This window comes from Peromyscus maniculatus, chromosome 2 (assembly GCF_049852395.1).
Source record: "Peromyscus maniculatus bairdii isolate BWxNUB_F1_BW_parent chromosome 2, HU_Pman_BW_mat_3.1, whole genome shotgun sequence".
Taxonomy (NCBI): Eukaryota; Metazoa; Chordata; class Mammalia; order Rodentia; family Cricetidae; genus Peromyscus; species Peromyscus maniculatus.
This window is the reverse complement of record NC_134853.1, coordinates 95,983,707-96,008,269: the sequence shown is the minus strand read 5'-3', so window position 1 is coordinate 96,008,269 and position 24,563 is coordinate 95,983,707. Positions and strand designations below refer to the sequence as shown.

Genomic DNA, 24,563 nt, shown 5'->3' with positions numbered 1-24,563 from the left:
CTTACTGGCATCTTTACATGCTGCTTGTTCTGGTGGTGGCTGGCAGTGTCTCCTCCTCCTTCTTCCTGTTCCCTCAATTCTCCTCTCTCCTTGTCCCACCTGTACTTTATACATACATACTTATATATGGATATGTGTGTGGCCAGTGCTTTATACATACATACTTATATATGGATATGTGTGTGTTTTCAAGGTCAAGCCTAAAAACAAAGTTTATTTACAATCAGGTATACTTAATTGATAATGGTCCTCAAACACTTCAGGAATCTGCTGAATATAGCATTTAAAATGTTTTACAAAAAGCTTTCTGTGATAAACAGAATTGTCAAATCCTACTGGTGACAATAAGGTCTCCAAAGCAGGTGATGGGGCACAGACAACTCCATTTGTATTGTGGTAATGCTAACCACTGGATGAAGAGCTGCCACATGACTCACCCCCTTCCAGGGCCCTACTCAAACTGGGGTCAGAGTCCTGGGGAAGATGCTACAAGCAGTTGGGATACTAGTCTGAGGAATACCAAATGAATCTAAGCACACTGAGCTTTTTAGTCCATTCACTTTATTTCTAAGTCAATCCTATCTACACATCTTCTTTTCTGTTCTTACACTTAGCTCCTCGCTGTCCCTTCTGCTGTTCTCTCATTGTCCTATCTTGTTCTTTCCATCTTCATTCTCATCTTTGTTCTCTCAGACTCTAAAGTTTCAGTTTATATACAGATACAATCAGCAACTCTCTGGCTGCCCACTTTCTGGTAGAGTGGGGAAGTTTACTCAGTTGCTGGGCAACCTACATCACAATGTATAGTATTTGGTTAGTGAAAGCACTTTTGCTCTGAGTTAAAATTGCTAAGTGTGCAATCTTTAGAAGTAGAAGTAGCACCTGGACTGAGATAAAAGAGTGAGGATAAAAGCTTGATTTGCACAAGAAATGAAGCTTGGCACCTATCCTCCACCTGACCTTGTTGGTAATGTCCTTAGTTAAGTGGGAAATAACTACCTTACTCAGTAACTTGCAGGTATCCAAAACATCATCCCAGAAATGTAAGCAGTAAGTCTCTTAAATTAGGGTCTTGTGTTAATAAACTAGGGTGAAAGTTAAGGAGTTGAGGATTTAATTGCTAGTAGTCATTTTTGCTTATCTCTAGGTGAGATGAGCTAATACTTATCTATCTGCAGTTAGCAAGGAAGTATCTTAGATAAAATACTTTTGTCTGGAGAATGGCCTTGGCCAGATATTTGCTAATGAAGAGTAAACACAGCTGGAGAATGTTATCCAAATACTCCAAAAGCATAGGGGAAGTTGTGACCAAATAAAAGATCAATCACACTGTTAGAAGTTCTTCTCAGAGTAATCAAATGAGAAGGCTACAGAAATTCATGGCAGGATACAGCTAATACATCTAAAAGCCAATATCACCAAGACTCCTTGAGTTTTGGCTTTCCTCTGGAAAATTTCTTGACTCTTCCAGGTAATAGCTTTGTCATTGTCAACTGAATTCCTACTTCATATTTCTGTGGCCTGTATCAATGGCCCTACTCTGCCTTATCAAGGTGGGTTAGTTTTCCATGTTCCTCCTCCATAGGAAAATCTGGGCCATCTGGGTCTGGCAGTCAAAGACTTATGCTATCTTGTGCAGCAGCTGAAGGTGTAATGTTATCCAATGTGACATCTGAAGACAACTACTTCTGCCTGAAATAAAGTAACTGAGACTACTGGAGCCTTGGGTTATCATTCAGGTAAGTCTGGTGAGCCTCTGTCATGTTAAATTATATAGGGTCTACTTGGTTTATATTTCCTGCTACAATTTATCATTCTCAGAACTCTGATGGTATTGATAACCAACTACAGCTTTGACAGTTTGGTGGTGTCAGGCACCCAGCTTCTCACCCAAGGCTATGGCTGCCTGGTCAGTTCATTTTATATGTAAAATCAGGCCACACTTTTCTAAAGCTACTAGGTCACCTGAGAAACACAGACACAGGCAGTTTACCTTGATGGCAGACTTTACATTGAAAAAGATAAACTCACAAAACAAGTTTCAACATAACTTTTTCATTATGCCTTTATTTAAAATAACTTGCTTTGTAATGAGTGCTCTCAGTAATCAACTGTAGGGTCTGAGAGTCCAGCTCCCAGCCACTACCCAGAGTTCCTCAGAGAAATGCTCCCCAAAAGCGAGGGAAGAAAGATTTCTGTAATAATTTCACACATGGGAAAATGCTCTTCATACTACCATGCTCTTTATTGTTCCATGCTCTTTCTTCTTCTATGCTCTTTATTCTACCAGTTACAAACTTCCAAGCATATGTGTATATCCATTCATTAGCAACTTGTTGGTAATAAAAAGGGTTACAAGGTAAAATTCTCAGGGTCACAAGCATTCTTTGTAGATAAGATGAAAGTCCCTTGTAGCAAAGACTTGTAGTCTTTAAACTTAAGGTGGCTGACAGTAGCTGTGTGTTGTAAAAGTTCCAACTTATCTCTTGAGGGAAGAGCTACAAGAGTTACAAAGGGAAGAAACTAAACCAATGAGAGATATAAGGAAAAAGCAAAGAATACATACATGTAATATTTTACATTTTTGAAGTGTAACTAATAATGTAGGCTAGCCAGGTATGGTGGTGCACACCTTTAATAACAACACTCAGGAGGAAGAGGCAGGTCTCTGTGAGTTTCAGGCCACCCTGGTCTACAGAGTGAGTTCCAGGATAGGCTCCAAAGCTACATACAGAAATCCTGTCTCAAAAAAGTAAAAAAAAAAAAAAAAAAAAAATGTAGGCTAGTATTTTGTAATTAGTAAGACATAAAAATGCAAAAACGCAGAAAGTGCTGATTTCCCTGGCCTCAAAGAATGCACCTCCCTATGAAAGCAGGTACAGTAAGTAACCATGGCAACCTATGTAAGCAAAGAAGAAGCAAACAGCACCAATTCCCCTTAGCAGTTTCACCAAAACTGGCCGCATAGAAGAGTGACATTTCAGATCTAAGAATACATTTTCTGCCCTACAGCAGTCTCGGAACCAAGGGAGGGGACCCAGTAACGTTTTTTTGTCCATGCCTGAGAGACTGAGCAATTATCTCATATCTCTAGCAAGCTGGAGAGCATTTTCTGAGCTTAATGCTGAATCTTTTTCAGACTGGGTTAGATTAATTGGTTGGTTAACTATCTGTTATTTGCATAAAATCCAGGACTGAAGGTAAATTGAGCTTAAATCTTGATTAAAGACCAATGTGGACACGTATACAAAACATTAGTTACTTTTTTGAGTCAGAGAAAGGATGTGCTGTGGCTCTGATAAGGGCCAGCAGAGGATGCTTGGGACAATATAAGTCACTATTGATCTCTTGAAGGACTATGACATAACAAGGCCAGACATCTGCAATTCTGCCCCAGTTTGCTATTAATCTTTAGAAGGGCTTTGATCCTACAAGGCCAGACACCTGCAATTCCATAATTAAATTTGTGAAGGTTCCACTTATAGTCTGTTCACACTGACACTTGTCTGGCCAAATTGCCCTGTTAGTAAGGCTAATCACAGAGAACAGGCTTCTAAGTGTCTATAGTCCACATAGAACAATAGATCTAGTTACAAAGCATATTTTAGTATGTTTCTGTTCATCAATATTATGCAGTTTAATGAGAAGTCATCTTCCTGACCATCCACAAATATGTGTGCCCATAAGATACATTACATGAAAATACATGGTAATGGGGAGCCATCACAGCTGTTCTTGCACAAACAAAATTACAGACAGGATTAACAGTTTTTTCAGAGTCCATGGCCTTACAAGCCCTGCTTAACAGGGCTCCTCCAACAGGAACCATTCATCTGATGGGTTCACATCTGAACAATAACTGTCACCTGCTGTATTTATGTCATGGCCAATTATAATCAATTACTAGTGTCTCATAGTAAATGATTCAATAAAACAAAAAGGTCTGAGAATGTGAAGGCTTAAGTAAGTTGTGAAGGTCTAAAAATGTTTTAAGATATGTAAATTCAAATTGAAAAGGTATAAGAAACAATTTAATATGAGAAACATATCAGACTTCTTTCCCCCACTATGTTCTTGTTATATTAAAATTCAAAAGTTAAGCGTTTTAACATTAATCAATAGAACTCTGATAAGTTATTAATCTAGCTGTGATAAAGTAATGATCATAGTCATGAGCTCAAGATTTTAAATTTTCTTTGGTTGTCTTGTAAGACTTAAAGTGCTTCTCACCATGCTGAAAACATCTCTTTCCAACCTGTATATTACCAGCCCTCTAAACAGAGGAAAGAGTGATAATGCTTCTTAATTCAGAACTGTTTAGAGGATTCCCAAGCCTTTGTTATTTACTCCAAGGCATGGCTCTTGTTTTACAGATGCTCACAATGATCATTTCAGTGAAGATTACAAACAGTGTTAATGCTAGTGTATCTATAACATTTCTTTTTTGTAACTTAAAAATTCACTTAAGTTCAGGAAGTCACAACTTGAATCCTCCAGTCACCAGTCAAACAAACTCCAGACAAGTGTTCTTGTCTTGTCAATTAGCAGCTTAAGCTTCCCTGCCTGCTGCCTAACCCTGAAGGGGAAGCTCCAAATGGAAAAGTTTCCTTTAAGTTCCTTAACTTTAATTTCCACCCCTTGACTATATCTGTCCTGACAGATTTCCACATCACTAAAATACACCATGCAAAAATCAATTGGGGACTACAAACTGCTCTGAATGTGATCTACACCATGCCAGTCCCTCTTAGTCCTACAAAACTGGAGAACCCTGGACTTATTGAAAGCTGATATGTGATAGGGGAATGTCTTTCTCTACACTGCAAATATATGTTGCTCTGATTGGTTGATAAATAAAGCCGTTTGGCAAGGCAACTTAGAGGCAGGCAGGACATCCAAAGAGAGAGACAGGAAGAAGACTGAGAGAGACACCAGGAGTTGCCCAAGGAGCAACATGTAATGGGACACAGGTAAAGCCATGGAACATGGGGCGATACATAGATTTATAGTTATGCGCTAACTTAAGATATAAGTGCTAGCTGGCAAAAGGCTTGAGCCATGGCCATGCAGTTATAATTAGTATAAGCCTCTGTATGTTTACTTGGGGGATGCGAATTGGAGAGATTTGTCCCAACCGCTGGCAGGCTGGGACACAGGAAATCTTCTGGCTACAGATGTGAACCAGTCCAATGTGATTGCTTTCTGTCTCTTGAACTGGGTCAGCAAACCAGATGCTTCTGATGAGTACCCCACTGTCTGAATCCCCTCCTGGCCTTTGACTAACAGTCTCACATTCCTGTGACCTGACAACTGTGTCCTAATTTCAGTTGAGAAGAAGTTAGGGAAGAAAGTATATTGCTCCTTAGACTCAACAAAAGACTGGTGTGTAAGCCCTAAGGAAACTCCCTGGCAAAAGGGACAAAATGGCTACCTGTAGTGCCTATGGATGTACCAGGTCCCATGCTGGGCTCCAGAATCCCTCATTATCAAGAAGGTACCTGGTAAAACTAAGATCAACTGGTAGATTTATTGACTGATATCTTTTTACAATATTATAGGGCACTCAACCTGATCTACGCAGAACAAGGAGATTAATGTGTGACTTTAAGATAAAACTGTTGTTTCTATGTGAACCACTTCAGAATCATTAGAAATAATTTGGCCCATAGAGACTGAACCAACCTGCATCGTACTGACTTAGGCCCTCTGCATATATGTTACAGTTATGTTAATGTGGTCTTCCGGTAAGACTCCTAACAGCAGAGAGCAGATGCCTGTTTTGGGAACCCAGTCCTCCTAGTGGATTGTCTTGTCCAGCCTTAATAGAAGAGAAGGAGCCTAGTCTCAGTGCAACTTGATATACCTTGGTTGGCTCATATCCATGAGAGGCCCACCTGTATCTGAAGAGAAACAGTAGGGGAGGAGTGGGTGGGAAGTAGTAGAGGGCATGTATGTGGAAGGAATGTGGAAGAGGGGAGGGAGGGGAAATTTGGTTAAGATGTAAAAACAACAAAAAATTAATAAACAAAAAAATCCTGTGAAAGGGCTAGGATTGGCCCACATTAGGTCACACATAGCTCATTTCTGAACTGCATGGGATGGGAGAATGCTACAAACAGTTTCAGATGGTCTGATTCAATTTTGGAAAAACTTTATGTAGTAAATCTTATGTTTTTGTGAAGAGACAGAGGCTATATTATCTATCCCCATATTATACAGAACTATATCCTTACAGAAGTCAAACTTCTTGTGAACATATACCTAAATGAAAATCCTGGGCACAAATCTAAACACAACCAATACAACTGGTCATGTTTTCCAACTCCACATTACAATGTATTGTGTTGTGATGTTCTCCATAGAAGCCTAGTAAATAACATGATGGCCTACTTTGACTAATGAGCTTTTTGTACTTATGCTATTTCCTTCTCAAATAATACTTAATGTATAAGGAAGAAACAAATAGTCAAGTTGTACTCATAAGAATCTATGAGAGGTGAGCAAAGAAAGTAATAGGAAAATATTTTATTAAAGTAAGAAAAAAGGGACTTTTCAGAACTAGGAATGTAACTTAGTGGTAGAGTACCCACCGTTTTCAGTACTGCAAGGTTATAAAAAATGTGTAAAAGAATAAAATTTCAAATAATTGCATTTATTTAACAAGATCAGCTCATTTAAGCAAGACTTTTAACAAAATAATGTGGCATTATATAGATCTTTATAAAAGTGTCTAATCTTTTCTCTGAAAATAAAATTTTAGTATTCCCTGGTTTGTTTGTTTGTTTGTTTGCTTGTTTGTTTGTTTGGTTGGTTGGTTTGGTTTGGTTTTTGTTTGGGTTGGTTTTTGTGGGTTTTTTGTTTGTTTGTTTCTCTTGGACATGTTGCATTTTCCTCAATTTCTTTTAAAATTAGCAGCAGATTATTAGTTAAGGCAACCCTCAAAACTTTTTATGAATGCAGATGGTGAACATCCTATTCTGCAGGGTCATCTCAGTCCCTCCAGGAAGTATGGTATCTGCTGATGCCAGGTTGCTTCTTCACCCCTAGGTGATGAATATTCTGTTCTCAACCCACATACTTCAAGATTCCTCCCTTTTCCCACACGTTCTACTCCTAGTTCTTAGGATTATAGCTCTGTGAATGTCACTTTCATCTGTAAGGCAGTCTTCTATTCCTCTGCCTTCTCTAAGCTGCCTGAGCACACTCACTCACTACTCTGGTTCAGATTGTGGAGAAAACCTATTCATTTTTCCTTCCATTGTCTCTATTTCTGTTCCATTGAAAGCACCTCTATATTATTTCACCTATTTATATGCCCAATAAAGGGACTTCTTCTGTTCTTCTGTCAGTTGGTGTATTACACACACACACACACACACACACAGTCTTTAAAGTTGTTGACTTTACTTCTCAATCCAAAGGCTTCTTACAAAATGTCTTATCATATTAATAGCTAAAACAAAATTAGAGCTTCTCAACAATATCTGTAATGTCTTAGTTGTCATTTCTTCCTTCTCAAACAAGAAATTGTTTATAATCATATTCATCTGCAAGATTTCCTAGTTGCTGAGAAAGCAATTTTAATAAAGAACACAATTGCAAGAGATGTACTTTCCTTTCCAATTCATCACTAACCCTATCTCCAAAATACATATTCTCTTAATTCTAATTTTTAAAATTCTAACCCAGATTGTTAATACAATATTTTAAAATTATTTTATCCTACAGCCTTAGAGTTTATCATAAATGTTTTGATATAGAAGAAACTTTATTTACAAGTCTATTATTTTTGCATAACTCAAGCAGAAAAAGTCTTTTGTGATATTATTTCTTTTTGCTACATAGTTCTATATATAATATTGAGAAAATATGAACTATGTAATTAATATTTTCTCTTCCATAACCAGCATCTATGATTACATACCATCCACCTCACATATATCATGAACTATCAATTAGTGAGCAATGCAGAAATCCTCTGTTTCAATTGCCAATAAAAAATAAATCTCCTTTCTGTGTCAACATTTAGCTTTATTGATTATACAGTATGGTTATAGATAGATGGTGCATATTCCCCCTGAAGCTATTGACATCAATGAATTACTTATGATAAATTTTCCTAGATATTTGAATAATAAGAGAGTCCCTCAAAACTCCTCTGAAGTTGCTCTCTTAGTTCATTCTTTTTTATATGAAATACAAAAAAAAAAATCAGTAGCCAGCTGTAGAGGTTCATGGCAATATCCCAGCACTCAGAGGCTACAGCAAGATGTTTATTATTTTAAGACTAACCAGGGCTACACAGTGATCTCCTAGTCATTCTAGTTTACATATTAAGACCCCATCTCAAAAAATATACTTTAAAAGGGGACTGGGATTAATGACTGAGAAGAAGGACTGAGAAAGTATTGCGAGGCCCCTCTTTGAGGTTTGTTTAAACACTATTATACTTTTCTTTTTATGTTTGAAATTTTTATTTTATTTATTCATTTTCATCTTACATACCAACCACAGATCCCCCTCTCTTTCCTGCTTCCTCTCCCCAGCCTTCTCCTTAAACCCAGTCCCTATTCTCTCCTCCCACAAGGTAAGGCCTCCCATGGGGAGTACATTCAGTAGAGACAGGTCCAAACCCCTACCCCTGCATCAAGGCTGTGTTAGGTGTCCCACCATAGGTAGTGGGCTCCAAAAAGCCAGCTCATGTACCAGGGATGGATCCTGATCCTATCTTATCTTCCATTCCTGAATTTTCAAGCCTATATATAATTTCTTAGGAATGAAATTAGACTAAAATTATATGTGCAGTTACTCAAGACCCTAGCCTCTTACATCTATTTTTTAATTTAATTTATTTATTTATTTATATAATTTTTATTTTTATTTCTATTTTGTTTTATAATTTAATTTAATTTTACATATCAGCCACAGATTCCCTTGTTCTCCCCCCTCTGCTTCTCCCCCACCTTACCCCATCCCACCCACCATTCCCATCTCCTCCAGGGCAAAGACTCCCCTGGGGATTTTGAGTTCAACCTGGCTGGAATACATACAAGATATAAAGAAATGGAACGGGAACCAAGTCCTGTTTCCTTTTGAGCATCAACTTACTAGAAGGTGACTGATGATGAGGATGATCTAGAGAGAAGTCATCTATAAGGAGAGGTAAACAGAGCACTTCAGGAAGAACTTCCTGAAGGAGGCCAGGAATCTTTCATACTAGGGCCAGGTTGGTTCCCATGTGTATCTGGGTTTCTGTGGTCCTTCTTACAGAAAAGAACCTTGAGCAGAACTTCAAATATCTGTACAGGGACAAAAACAAAAAGGAAATAATGGGAACTCAGAGTAAGATGCTTAGCTCCATAGAAGTGAAGAGAACAAAGTTTCTTGTACTTAAAAGATAAGAATAGACATCTCACAAACAAGTAAGTAGGTTTCAATGTGCTATGTTTTGATGATTTATACTAGTATTGCTGTATTTATTATCTTTTTGAGACAAAACTCCACCGTGTAGCCGAAACTGGCCACAAACTCACGATCCTCCCACCCTGCCCTTCTAACTGCAGAAATTCTAGGTACCATCTCTATTTTTAAGAGATTTTATTTTATATTCTATTGTCTTTCTTTGCAATTGAAGCAGAAACATACATAAATGCAATTCAGGCTTTTGTTCCCAACTTGTCATTTGTGTTGTTAAATTGATTCATTCACCCACTCAATGCCCTAAAGACCCATTCTAACTCACTTTACAGATAGTGGAAATCACATAATCCCTATGGGTAAAGTATCTTTATTCCATACACTTACCAAAGTCCTGTCTGTGAATAAATAAAAGGCACTTGATAGATCATTAACATCATCTGTCTTTCCCCAGAGTCCTCTTTCACCGTTCTTAGAAAGAATGCTCAACTTAGCCACTACACATATTAGAGCAGTTACCAGGTCATTCCATGTCCTATGTATTCCTTCTTAAAGAGAATATGCATATTGTTACAACTCTTCTAAAAAGAATAGACAAATTATTTAGGCCATTAGACAAAGTGATATTCTTATTATTCCCTAGATGATTTTTCTTTTGAGACTTTCTAAAAATAAGCTTGCTCTGCTAAACTGCAGTTTATTCTAAATTGAGAATTCATCAGCATTAACTCTTGTGATTACATTCCTCTTTCTCAACACAGACTCTTCATGGGAGACTGTTTTCCAAATGAACATCGGTCTCCCTTTCTGCCCCAACCTTCTTCTTCTGGATTTAAAAAGCCACAGAGAATTTCATAAGTCTTTGTTCTTCTCTGTCTGCCCCATTTTGTTCTTCTCTCTTTCCTCTCCCTGTTTCTCCTTCATTTCTTCCATTTTGACCCAGATTCTAACTTGTACCTTTCTTGCCATTACTAAAAATTCCTCTTCTATGAGCTGACCCAGGCCTCACTATGCAAAGCTGGCACAAGCTACTTTTCCTGGGATGTTCTTAGTGTTTTTGAGTCTTTTCTAAATGTTGTAAGGCCTGGGAATCTTTTCACTATCTTAATCTACTTTTTATATCCACACTTTTCTCATTGTTCCTCTTATCTACTACCTACTTTGTCAGCTGTAACTGACTCTACAACCATTGATTATCCCACATCAATCTGAGTAGCAGGGTTAAATCATCTTAGCCATCACCACAAACCAGTGAGGTTGTTCTTATAACATAATTTTAGAAACAAAGAAAATAAAGGACAAGAAGGTTGAATGAATTTACTAAGCTCATGAAGTTAGAAAATCCTGCCAGAGCCAGGATTCAAAGACATTAGTCTATATAACACTAAGTCTATGATCTTCCATGCAGCTGTGCTAAGACTTCTCCGTGGAACAGTAATATTATTTGTTACTAATCTTCATGAAAATTCATTTAACTTGAAAAGTACCTGATTAATACAGATTGAAGAGAACATTGAGGAAAAAATTTAAAGGTTGGCTGGCTTCCTTGGTAGATATCATATGTTTGGAAGCACCATGCATTTTCTATGAGGATAAATAATATAACTATAATTATGCATACCCTCCAGAAATCAACTATATTTACAGAGACAGGACTAAACTAGTTTTACTAATGAAGGGACAATTCCTAAAGTAAGTATTTCTCACTGTTAGAGAATACTTGAAGACACCTGTCCAATAATATCAAAGGAAGGAGTAAATCTGAGAAAAGGAACCACTGCAACAACCAGTGAGTAGGAGGCACGGGAGAAATGAACCAGAAGGACATCCCATAGTTACAGGGGAGACACAATTATATGACCCTGCATAGGAGGGGCAATTTACTATGATAGAATGATGAGTTTTATGAAGAAAAGGAAGCATTCTGAAGGAAACACCTAACTACTAAGAACTTCCGGGCACCAAAGGAAAAAAAAATGAAGACAATACTAAAAAATGCAAGCCATATCATGAAGCATTAATTACTATGTTATTGAAAGGATTTATTGATTCAACACAATCTCTATAACAATTTCAATTACAGGATTAGAGAGGTGACTCAGTGGTTAACAGCATTTTCTGCTCTTGCAGAGGGTCCACATTCAATTCCTAGCACTGACATGGCAACTCACAAGCATCTGTAACTCCAGTTCCAGGGCATCTGATACCTCTTGTAACCTCTTCAGGCTAATGCACACACATAGCACACATATATACACTCAGGTACATTCACAAAAAAAGTCTTTAATTGAAATTTCATTTTTCATAGAACTAGAAATAGAACTCTGAAAATACATACTGAAATACAAAAGATTCTCAATAGTCAAAACAATTTTTAGCAGGGAGATAAATGTTGGGGGTATTACAATATCTCATCTTAAATTATACAACATAGCTATAGTAACAAAATACAAAGAATGATATTTGCAAAAAAAAATTGACATGTACAAGAATGGAACAGAAGAAAAGACTCTAAAACAAACCTACACAACTACATACAGTCATCTAATTTTTGACAAAGATGTTGAACACACTTTTAAAAAGGACAGCCTCTTCACCAGAATAAAGCTGTATCTCTATGAATCTTTTGGCAAATGCAAGCACACACCACTTCACACACACACACACACACACACACACACACACACACACACACACACACAATTCTTAACTGGATGAAAGACTTTAATATAAGACCTGAAATTTTAAAAGTGCAAGAGGAAAATTTTGGTATAGCACTTTAAGCTATAAGCATATATAAGATATGAACACTTCATGAAAGAGGTTCCAATTGTAGAGAAAAAATTCCAAGAATTGACAAATAGGATATCATAAAATTAAAATGTTTCTTGATAACCATAACAATAATGATGATAATAATAATTAATCATCATCATCATCACCATAGTAAAGATACAGCATATAAAATGGGAAATTTTTGCATGTGACAGAGGACTGATAATCTTAAATACATAGTATATCACTTGGGGGTCTCTAGATGAACAAAATGTTAGAGTCATTATATATTAAAAAGGTGTTTATAATATTGATTTACATAGTATCATTAGGACTGTCCAAAAATGGCTGAATTTACTCTGGATAATGTATAAACTTGGTAGTGACGCTCAGTCCATTAGGCTGGATGCATCAGAAGTCTCACACTGACTCCGAAATTCTAGAGGATTCTTGAAAAGCCAGGAAGGATTTCAGTCTGCCCTGGAAAGCCAAGGATGACTGGTTTTAATGTCGGTAGGGGTGACCTCATCAGTGGAAGTAGCAGTGGCAGTGGCTGCAGCAGCTACAGCAAAGGTGCATTAACCAGCAAAAAATGTAGTCTCTCAGGCATTTGCCCAAAAGTCTCTATGTACCTATAAAAATACCTTATTCATTTTCATTGCTGGTCTGTTAACAATAGCTAGGAAATTAAATTAACCTAGATATCTGACAATAGATGAATGGACAATAAAAAAAATGTCTGCGTGTGGAATGTGGAATTGAAGGGAATTCTATTCAGCACAAAAGAAAAATGAAATTATGGAATTTGCCAAAAAAAAATGGAGGAAAATGGAAGATATTATGCTGTGTGAGGTACCTAAGGACTAGAAAGACAAACACCATATGTTTTTCCACATGTGCAGATCCTAGCTTTGTAAATTTTAGATTTCAGTGTTTAATCTGAAGTGATTGCTTGTAGAGGAATGAAACAAGAGAAATGACAGATGGTAGGTGAGGTTCTTTGGGTGGAAGACAGCAAAGCACATATGTAAATTAATGATATGAATACTGAAGATAGAGAGGTTTTAATAGAGAAGGGGAGTCAACAGAATCTAAGGATTGTGGAAAAATATATTGAAGCCTACTACTATAGATACATGTGAAAGTATATACATGTATATTTTTTTATATACATGTATATAAAAAGTGTATAATACAAAAGAGCTCCTCATACACTGGAAGCTGCTCAAAGCACATGCATCACAACTTGACAGGAAGCAAGCAATGCACTCTCTCCACCCAGACCGCCTGAAACTCTATTTCTATATCCTGGAGTCTGCTTAAGGTGAGCCATCACATTTAAGGGGCCAAAGTACACCATCTGTCTCTGATGCCTTCAATACTTTTCCCACATCCCAGAGCCTGCTTGAGCCAAACTGTTGTATACACCTGGTACAAGAGAACAAGTAAGGTATTTCCTCCTTCCCTACCTCCTTCCAACCCGATTCATTCCTTGTAGCCTGCTCAAGCTGAACTACCACATGTGCTCTGTCCCACTGGAAATTAAGTAAGGAACCCTCCTCCATCTCCACTGCCTGTAACACCTCCCTGATTCCAGGAACATGCTTTAGCTGAATGGTGAGAAATGGTTCAGCACGACAGTAAGTCCAGTAAGACAGCAGTTTCTCCCAACCTGTTTTCCATATTCCAGTATCCCCAAAGTGGTTCAACACACTGACCACATAAAAACACTAGTGTATTACCGGGCAGTGGTGGCGCACGCCTTTAATCCCAGCACTTGGGAGGCAGAGCCAGGTGGATCTCTGTGAGTTCGAGGCCAGCCTGGTCTCCAAAGCAAGTTCCAGGAATGCAAAGCGAGTTCCAGGAAAGGCGCAAAGCTACACAGAGAAACTCTGTCTCGAAAAACCAAAAAAAAAAAAAAAAACACTAGTGTGATACAGTGAAAATATATAACACAATTCCAACCAACAGCCTAACATACTAAGGTCCTATTGGAAAAACACATGCAATACAATCCAAAAAACAAAAAAAGAAGTCAAGATTCCCACCAGGCACAATGCCATAGTAATGATCCCAAAGGAGAATATCTTAAATAGAGTTTAAGACATGAATTTCAATAGGTCAAATATAAACAGGTTTAAAGTGTTAAAGGAACATAAAGGGAACATAAACAGACACCTGGATGAACTAAGAGGAACTGGAATAAACTAATTGAACCTCAAAAATATAAATAAATTAATATGTGAGATAAAGTCAATTCAAGTTATTAAAATAGAAATCAATAAAGAGATGGAAATATTGAAAAAGCAAATGAACCTAACTGAAAGTAGAAATGTAAATTTCAATTAGTTAAATAAAATACTCAATGGTAAGTCTCATCAACAGAATGGACAATGTGGAAGGCAGAATATCAAGACATGGAGACAAAATAGAAGAACTTAATAACACACCGAAAGAAAATGAAAAAGAACACATGAATGGAACATTCAGGGTCCTTGAAGTGCCATGAAAAGACCAGTCTAAATTATTGGCATAAAAAAAAAAGAATTTCACATCAATGACATAGAAATTATTTTCAGTAAAATTGTGAATAATTTTTCCAGTCGAGAAAAAAAATGACAATTATAGAAACAAAAGACCTATGGAACAACAAATAGACAGGCAAGGGATGGCCAGACTGCTGGCCTGTGGCTCCAGGGAAGCTAGCTAGCAGGGAAGAACCCTAGAAGGGACTCATGGATAGCCCAGCAAAGGAGGGATAGATGGGATCTCCATGAGTGGGCTGGGAGTAGGGGGAATGGGAGATGAGAGCATAGGGAAATGGGAGGGTAGAGCTGGAACAGGGAACAGGGACAAAGTGGCAGAGCGAGGAGGGAGATCAGTGATGAATTGAGGACATGGGAAGAGGCAGGGTGCTGGGGAAGCTCTCAGGACAACCCACCTTGGACTACTGGCAATGATCGAGAGGGTGCCTGGACTGGTCTATTCTGGTGACTGGTCTAGTGCATACCCTAGCTGTCATCATGGAGCCTTTATCCAGTGACGGATAAAGCAGATGCGGAAATCCACCCCCAGATGTGAGGCTCAACTCCAGGAATTCAGTCAGTGAGAGAGAGGAGGGATTCTCTTGGCCGGGAGCGGGGGGGGGGGGGGGGGGGGGGGGGGGGAGGGGGGGATAGAGATCATGATGGGAAAACGAGCAGAGATGATCAGCCACACGAGTGGAGACCCATGAAGTCTGGACTAATTGCTGTGGAGCCCCCATGGGACTGGACTAGGCCCTCTGGATACCAGAGACAGTTGTTTGGCTAAAAACTGTTTAGGGAGTACCCAGGCAGGGGGATCAGGGTCCATCCCTGGTGCATGGGCAGGCTTCTGGGAATCCCGTGCCTGTGGTGTGACTCCTTGCACAGCCTTGGTGCACTGGGGAGGGGCTTGGACCTGCCTTGCCTGAGTGTGCCAGGCTCTGCTGACTCCCCATGGGAGGCCTTGATTTGGAAAATGTGGGGATGAAGGGTGGCTTGGGAGGGAGAGCTGGGGGTGGGAGGAGGGAGGAGATGAGATCTGTGGTTGGTATGTGGAGTGAGTGGAGAATTTCTTAATAAAAAAATGAAAAAAAAAAGGAAAAGAAAAGACCAATCAATGAATTATTGGCATAGAAAAAAAGAATTTCACATCAATGGCATAGAAACTATTGTCAGTAAAACTGAATAATTTTTTCCAGTCTTGAGAAAAAATGACCATTATAGAAACATAAGACCTATGGAACAACAAATAGGTCCAAGAAAAAAAAATCCTCACAAAACATTGGAGTTAAGGTACTATAAACATAAAATAAATAGCATATTAAAAGCTGCAAGAAAAATTGACCATGTCACATATAAAGCCAGACTCATTAGAACAACCTTCATTTCAAGATCTGAAAAACCTCAACTACTAATCCAGAATATTATACCCAGCAGATCTGTCATTGCATAAGAAGAAATAAACATGTTACATGATACAACAAACTGAAGGAATATATGAACATAAGCTACCCCTACAGAAGAAACTGTAAAGGAATATATTAGACAAAATAGAAGCATAAACACTCCAGGACAGTTCTTGGAAAGATGTACAAGAAAACATCACAGAATTGTTGCGTTATTTAAGGTTTCTATTGTTATAATAAAACACCATGACCAAAAGCAAATTGTGGAGGAAAACATGTTTCATCGCTTACATGTTATAAGACCATCGTCCAGGCAAGTCAAGGCAGGAACTCAAGGCATTAGACTGGAGACAGGAACTAATATAGATGCCATCGAGTACTACACTGCTTATTGGTTTATCCTCTCGACTTGCTCAGCCTGCTTTCTTATTTGATCTCCAATGAACAATGCTGGGAAGCATGGGCTGTAGAAGACCAAAACTAAGCTCCTATATATCACCCTGCACAAAACTCAAATTGAAGGGGATCAAAGACCTCAATATAAGACCTGAAATCGTGAAACTGCTAGATGAAAAAGAAGGAAGTATTCTCTAACACATCAGTATAGATAAGGATTTTATAAGAAGGACTAAAATAGTACAGATAATTCCATTTATCAACAAGTGGGGTCTCTTGAAATTAAAAAAATGTTGGTACAGCAAAAGAAACTGTCGAGTTTCCTTTTAGTCTCCAAATGTGAGAATATGTTTGTTAGGTAGTTCTTGTTCTTGTTCTTGTTCTTGTTCTTGTTCTTGTTCTTGTTCTTGTTCTTGTTCTTGTTCTTGTTCTTGTTCTTGTTCTTGTTCTTGTTCTTGTTCTTGTTCTGTTCTTTTCTTTTCTTCTTCTTCTTCTTCTTCTTCTTCTTCTTCTTCTTCTTCTTCTTCTTCTTCTTCTTCTTCTTCTTCTTCTTCTCATTCTCCTTGTTCTTCTTCCTGTTTTTGTTGTTGTTGTTGTTCTTGTTGTTCTTGTTCTTCTTCTTCTCCTCCTCCTTATCTTTCTTCTTTTCTTCTTCCATTTTGTTATGTTGTGTTATGTTATGTTATGTTATGTTATGTTATGTTATGTTATGTTATGTTATGTTATGTTATGTTATGTTATGTTATGTTATGTTATGTTATGCTTTGGTTTGGTTTTTTTGAGTCAAGATCTTACTATGCAGCATTGACTATCCTAGAACTCATTAGGTCAGGCTGGCCTCAAACTCACAGAGATCTGCATGCATCTCCCTCCCAAGTCCTGGAATTAAATGAGTGCTGTGATTAAAGTTGTGTAGCACTACATGTGGCTAGTAATTTTTTAATAGAGGCTTAATAACTAGAATATATAAAAAATACTAATAACTAAATTTTAAAAATTTTGTTTTAAAGTAGGTTATGGAGCCAAAAATCATTCTACTATATAACCTAGTTACATTACTCCTTGACATATGCCCAAAGGACAGCATCCTATTTCACAAAAATTTACTTGCTCACTCATGTTCATTGCTGCTCTATTCACAATAGCTAGGAAATGGAAATGTCCTTCAAATAATGAATGGATAATAAAATGTGGTCAATAAACACAATGGAATCTGTGCAGTTATAAGAAAAATGAATTTTATAGGTAAGCAGATAAAACTGAAAAATAGTATACTGAGTAGGGTGGTTCATGGCAAGAAAGACAAACACTGAATTTTCTTTTTATTTTGGGATCCTATCTCTTATTGGTTTTTTTTTTTTTTTAGATTTGAGTGTATAAGTGTAGATGACAGGAGATGAAAAGGGGACACGAGAAAAGAGTAGAGAAAGTGCTACAGAGAGGAGAATAGTAAGACATGGGTTCTATGAAGGTTTGGAAATGAAAATATTAGGTGATTTTTAACTGGGGAGTTAGTGAGGGATGTTAATATAGAAGGAAAGAGAAGGACAAATAAATAACACCAAGGAGGTATGAAAAGCCATAGAGAAACATATTGCCTCATAAGTTTACTTTAAAATAAATATGTAATATACATATATTTGTATATAACATATACATATAAATAAATGTATATAGTTTAATTGAAGTTGTAAGCACCTGGGGAAATGTTTCTGCCCAAACGAACCATACACAATCTAGCAAGAACCCCAGTGGCAGGTATGGGAAAATCAAAAGACCCCTCAAACAATATATGTTACTAGTCCCTTGCCCTTGGTCACTTTCAGAACTTGAACATAGATCCTATTGCTAAAGACAGCACACACTTCAGACACAAGACTTAGAGGAATTAAGCTAGAACTGAGGTGGAAGCCTCTCCTGCTGAGGATTGGTTTTCCTGGTCTCTGAAGATGCAGTGAAGACTGCTAAGGGAGAAAGGCAGTCAATGCTGTGAGCATATGAACCACAGCAATATCAGGGTAGCAAAGATATTACCAGTGCTGCAATGGTGGCACTTTGTCTTGGAAGTACCAAGCATTGTCTAATTGGATTTAAGGTCCAATCATAAAAAAGTAGGGAGATTTTATTCCTGGTACTATAAACCTATCTCACTATCTATGCTGGTAAGGTCATAGACCCTACAGGATAATCTATTACTGCCATATTCCTAAACATACACACACACACACACACACACTCATACACACACTCACACAACATTGCTCCCTCTCAAAGCTATTGTTTCTCTAATAAAGCCCCCATACTAGGAATGAAAAAACATCTTCCAAGTTGTTGATCATAGGAGTCAAAAAAAAATCTCTAAATAATATAGGCCATTATTATTACTTTGGTTGTCCCTCAGAAGTTGAAGGTAAACCTTATTTCTGAAAGCAGTATGCACTTTTTACAGAATATTCAAAGGATTCCAGCTGGATCTGACAAGGTAGGACCCTCCCTGAGGACCAGCTTTCATAGTATGAAAAGGTACCATAATATCCACCAAGGGTGGGAAGCAATCAATAGTTTTATGCAACTGTGATGCCGATGAATCATCACTATCACTTGCATGGCAATATATCCCTAAAAGTTTCACAATGGCACTCACATCTTGTCAGTAAACAATAGCTGCCTAAAAGAACTTAAAGCCCACTGAACAGGAGGTAAATCTTGCCTGGTACTGGAAATCTAGCCATACACCCTTGCCTAGTGAGGTCATGGATGTTGAAGAAAGTATTCCTGCCACTTTCCTAAACCAGTATATTCTAAACACTTAATCTTATACCCACAGATAGGTGTAACTCTCACAGCTCATTAAGAACTTTCTTTTATTACCAAATGGGGAACCAGAAAATTACAACTGATAAAAATGCAGAGAACATCTGACCTGTTAGATTCCCAGCCCCAAAGGATATATCTAAAACACAATTTACATTTTCTACACCTAAAGATCAGGGAATATCATGAAAGACAGTAGAAAGATTGTAAGGACCAGAAGACCAGTAAGATCACATCTCCTGGAAATGATAGGGAAGTTACACCTATGATACCTCCACAGTATGTGTGCCTGAATAGTACTTCAACATTGACAATGACAATTGATAGTCTATTGTTGAAGGTGAGAATATCCAGAGTCCATTCTATTCAAAACACTACTAGCAACTAAGGAATGTTGAGAGAAACAAAATTAGCCATATCCAAGGAAGAGCTCCATAAATGATAATGCAATTCCAAGTGGTCAAACAGGAAATCATAAGGTTTTACTTCTATATTTATGCATTTATATATAGCAATAAAAATTCAAAGAAAAGAGCCATAAACTTGAGAGGTAAAAGGAGGAAAGAAAAAGGCAGAAATTATGTGATTATAGTTTAATTTTTAAAAAATGAAACATATATTTAAAAATTTCATAACAGCATTTGGAAGTGCATCCAATATCTGAACATTTGTTTTCAGAAATATCTTGGTAGGAAAATGTTCCACCTTATATACTATTATACTGTTAAATTAATAATATCACTAGTAAATGCATAAAGATAATTATTAAAATAAGAAAAAAAGAAGACATCAATTTGAAAGGTAATTGGGGGATGGGAAGATATTCTGGAGTGAGGGGTTATGGTAAGGATTGGAGAGAAGAAAGAGAAGAGGGGAAGTAATGCAGTTATATTTTATGTTAAAATAAATATTTTAAAACAAAAGCATTTACTAATAATTAAAATAGTGTAAAGAAGAGAAGATTCATTACTAATAAGTAAGCATGGTAGATAGCATAATTAACCCAATCAATGTTTATAAAAATTAGAGTAATAGTGTGAGCTAAATATGTACAAATAAGCCTATATTTTGATTATAATCTGTGTTTAAATGTTTGGTATGCTAGTCTTCATGAAAACAACCATAATACCCGGGAACAAAGAATTACAGTTGAGGAATTGCCTCCATCAGACTACATTGTGGGAAAGTTTGAAGGACATTTTCTTAATTAAAAATTGACAAGAGGGCTGGAGAGATGGCTCAGAGGTTAAGAACCCTGGCTACTCTTCCAGAGATCCTAAGTTCAATTCCGAGCAACCACATGGTGGCTCACAGCCATCTTAAATGAGATTTGGTGCCCTTTTCTGGTGGTAGGCATACATGCCAGAAAATTGCCAGAACAATAAACAAATAAATAAATCTTTTAAAAGAAAAAAAAAAGAATTCACGTAGAGGTCCAGCCCACCAGGACAGGGGGTCCTGGATTATATAAGAAAGCAGGCTGGGCAAAGCCAGTAAGTGGCTTTCTCCATAGTCCTCTCTGTTCCTGCTTGAATATTTGCCCTGACTTCTTTCATTGATCAACTGTGATCTGCACATGTAAGCTACATATACCCTTTCCTCTCCAATTGATTTTGTCATGATATTTGTGGGGGCAATAGATAGTAAAGTAGGACACACACCAATAACAAATTACAGGTTATGTGCTTACCTTTAGCACACACTAAAAATAAGAAACAGGATCCATGCTTAGTTCACTTTCAGTTCTGTTTTTCTTTTTTTGTTTTTGAGACAGGTCTCTGTGTGTAGCACAAGTTGTCCTGGTACTTGCTACAGAGACCAGGATAGCCCAAACTCATGGAGACTGACATATCTCTACCTCAAAACTGCTGAGATTAAAGATGTGCACTACCAACCTTGGTTTCAACAATTCCCGCTCATATAAACCCTCCCCTTTCTCGCTAATTAGACTCCCGGCGCTCCACCCGGGGCCTAGCGGTAGATCTCTGCATCCAGATTCCTCAGTCCTTGGATGGGGTTTCTGGCACAACTATTAGGGTGTTTGTCCATCCCATCACCAGAGTAGGTCAAGGTTGGATAAAGCACAGGGACAAATAGCCAAGCGAATGGAAACACATGAACTATGAACCAAAGGCTGAGGGGCCCCCAACTGGATCAGGCCCTCTGAATAGGTGAGACAGCTGATTGGCTTGATCTGTTTGGGAGGCATCTAGGCAGTGGTACCAGGTCCTAGGCTCATTGCATAAGTTAGCTATTTGAAACCTGGGACTTAGCAGGGACGCTTGGCTCAATCTGGGAGGAGGGGACTGGACCTGCCTGGACTGAGTCTACCAGGTTGATCTCAGTCCTCGGGGGAGGCCCTGCTCTGGAGGAGGTGGGAATGGGGGGTGGACTGGGGGGCAGGAAGGGGGAGAACAAGGGAATCTGTGGCTGTTATGTAGAACTGAGTAGTATTGTAAAATAAAATAATAAATAATAATAATAATAAATAAAAAGATGTGCACTACCAAGCCCAGCTGTGAGCTTAGTTATTAGACACTTTAACAATCAACATCAGTTCTGACACCTAGTTATTAACAAAATCCAGACTTCAGGAGAATGGTTAATTCCATGTCTATGCCACCCTGAAGCCATGTTGATGTCCATGGACCATGTTGCATGTTGATGTGTGTGGCTTAGACTGATGCCTGAGCCCATGTTGATGTCTATGGTCCATGCTGCTTCTGGGGAAGACAGGGGCATGTTGATGGCCATGGCCCTTGTTGTTATATTGAAGGCCATGGGATGTTGTGATCTATACTGTCACTTGAAAGCATGTTGATGTCTGTGGCATGTGTTGTAGCCAGAAACCACGTGGAAGTCCATGATCCTTGTTGCTGCTGACTATAAAGGGAGAGGAAGCTTCTTTTGCAGTGTGGAACCCCAAATAATCAATAAAAATATTATGTTGGAAAATAATAGGTCATGAATTGGAAAAAGAACAAGGGGGGCTACTGGGGAAGATTTGGAGGGAGGGAATGGAAGGGGAAATGATGTAATTATATTAATATCAAAAAAGAAATGATTACAAAAATATGTCTCATATGTTCTTTAAAGAGAATATCATTTTATCATTAAATTTACATAGGGAATTGCACACATGGCGTATTGTTGCCAGTATTTTTAAAAAGAGCCCACTTCTGTATATCCAGTAACTAAATACTTTTCTATAAGCATGTTATATGTTTACAAGACAATTTACTGAAGGTTCTTTTAGAATAGCAATCCATTAGACCCATCATAAAAAAAAAAACATCATATGATAATGTGGAAACATGGTAGCATATTTACATAGTGAAGTATATATAGCTGTGCAATAGAATGTAGATATTGGGGGTGTCTGTGTGTGTGTGTGCGTGCGCGCGCGCGCGTTTGTGTTTGTGTTTGTGTGTGTGTGTGTGTGTGTGTATGAGAGAGAAAGAGAGAGAGAGAGAGAGAGAGAGAGAGAGAGAGAGAGAGAGAGAGAGAGAGAGAGAGTTTTCTCCAGGAAATAGGTTGGAAAAAGACTAAATAGCAACTGCTGCCTTCATGATAAAGGAAAGAAATGCCTAAATATATTTTTCACTAGTCCCACTTATTAATTAGAAGTTGATTTGTCAATATTTCTTGAATCCCTTTTCCATGCAAAGCATTGTGTTTAACAATGATCAGTAAAAATGGCATTCACAGTTTCAAATTTTGGTTCTTCAACATAAAACAATTCAACTATATTTAAATTCCTTAATCTTTCTATCTTTTTATCAAGTTCTAGTTGTTTTCTGGAAATTATAATATAGTAAACAATATGTCTTACTTGTTTATATAATAATATGGCTTGCATGACATATATATCACACAATGACATAAAATGTAACACTTATATACATAACAATGTTCACTAAATTTTATATATACTATTATAAAGTATTAAATAATTCGAAGAACTGGTGCTAATTCAGATTATCAGGTGATCACTTGATATCTACAGAAATAGGAACAAACTCAAATGCCGACTTTAAGGGTGAATTGCTAGGCTGTATGGCTCATACTTGGCATTCCTAGCCTTTTAGTTTTTAACAATAATTTCCAATATCCCAACCAAGTCCATTAGGCTCTTTCTCCAACTGACACAGGAACCAGGCCACTCTTTTTTTAACAAAGAGCTCATTAAGACCCATCGTACAACCCTACTTTGTTGAGACTGATGATGCTTTGCTGTCAAATGTTTGTGATTAATCTGAACTCTAAGGGCAATTTTGTGAGCCACATTTTCAGATTGCTGACTCCTGAAATATTTTATCCTTTGTCTCCCTCACAGATTTTTCTTGAACACTGAGATGAAATTGCAGCATCAGTTTTCTTTGTCACAAAATTGGCAGAGTACTTGAAAGACTGAGTATAACACATGGAAGACTTTGCATTAGAGGGTAAACATACAGTGATGGAGCTTTAAAAGAATTGAGAGAAACAATAATCTAAGTAAATGCCATTTTAGAAATGCATTGCTCTGAGAAGGACATGGTGTTTCTTAGATAAGACTTTCAAAGTAAAGTACTGTATGGTTCAAAGATCACTTTCACTGATCTTTGATATATACCATGGGTATGGTAAGAAAAACTATCCATCTACAATTGCTTCTTTGGCAGGCATATTGGAAAAATATTAATCATTATGTTTTGTGATTAATAGAGCTACATTAGACCATGTCTTTGATGAAGAATATCACATCATTCTTAAAGTTATCAGTCCAAACAGTGTCTTTCAGGTTGCTTACTGAAACCTGAGTCTTCCAGAATTTCTACATTACCCTCAAAAACCATGTGCTTGATGGCACTTCAGACCTCCTAAAAACCTTTCATAGTATTCAAAGAACATAAGTGTTTGAGGGTACCAGGTGTACAGGAACCACAGGTGGACACAAATGACGGCATGCTGGCCTGGTGTGCCATAGGATAACTCAAGAGGACAGGTTTTATTTCCCTTAAGAAAAAAACTTGGTCTAGAAATTCCCTAGATAGTGATAGTAAAATTGTTTAATGGATAGGGACCTTACAACCTGAGTACTACTTTTTTGTTGTTGTTGTTTTTGTTTTTTGTTTTTCGAGACAGGGTTTCTCTGTGTAGCTTAGTGCCTTTCCTGGATCTCGCTCTGTAGACCAGGCTGGCCTTGAACTCACAAAGATCCACCTGCCTCTGCCTCCCAAGTGCTGGG

The 24,563-nt window shown here is 37.7% G+C and overlaps 1 long non-coding RNA gene across 1 annotated transcript; it reads left to right on the top strand.

The window, feature by feature from the left end:
- Positions 1-827: 827 nt before the first annotated feature.
- Positions 828-24,390, top strand: LOC121827605 (uncharacterized). The gene is made up of 3 exons (XR_006069916.2): positions 828-967; positions 1,586-1,739; positions 23,670-24,390. It is a non-coding gene; the product is annotated as an uncharacterized LOC121827605 (long non-coding RNA).
- Positions 24,391-24,563: the final 173 nt, after the last annotated feature.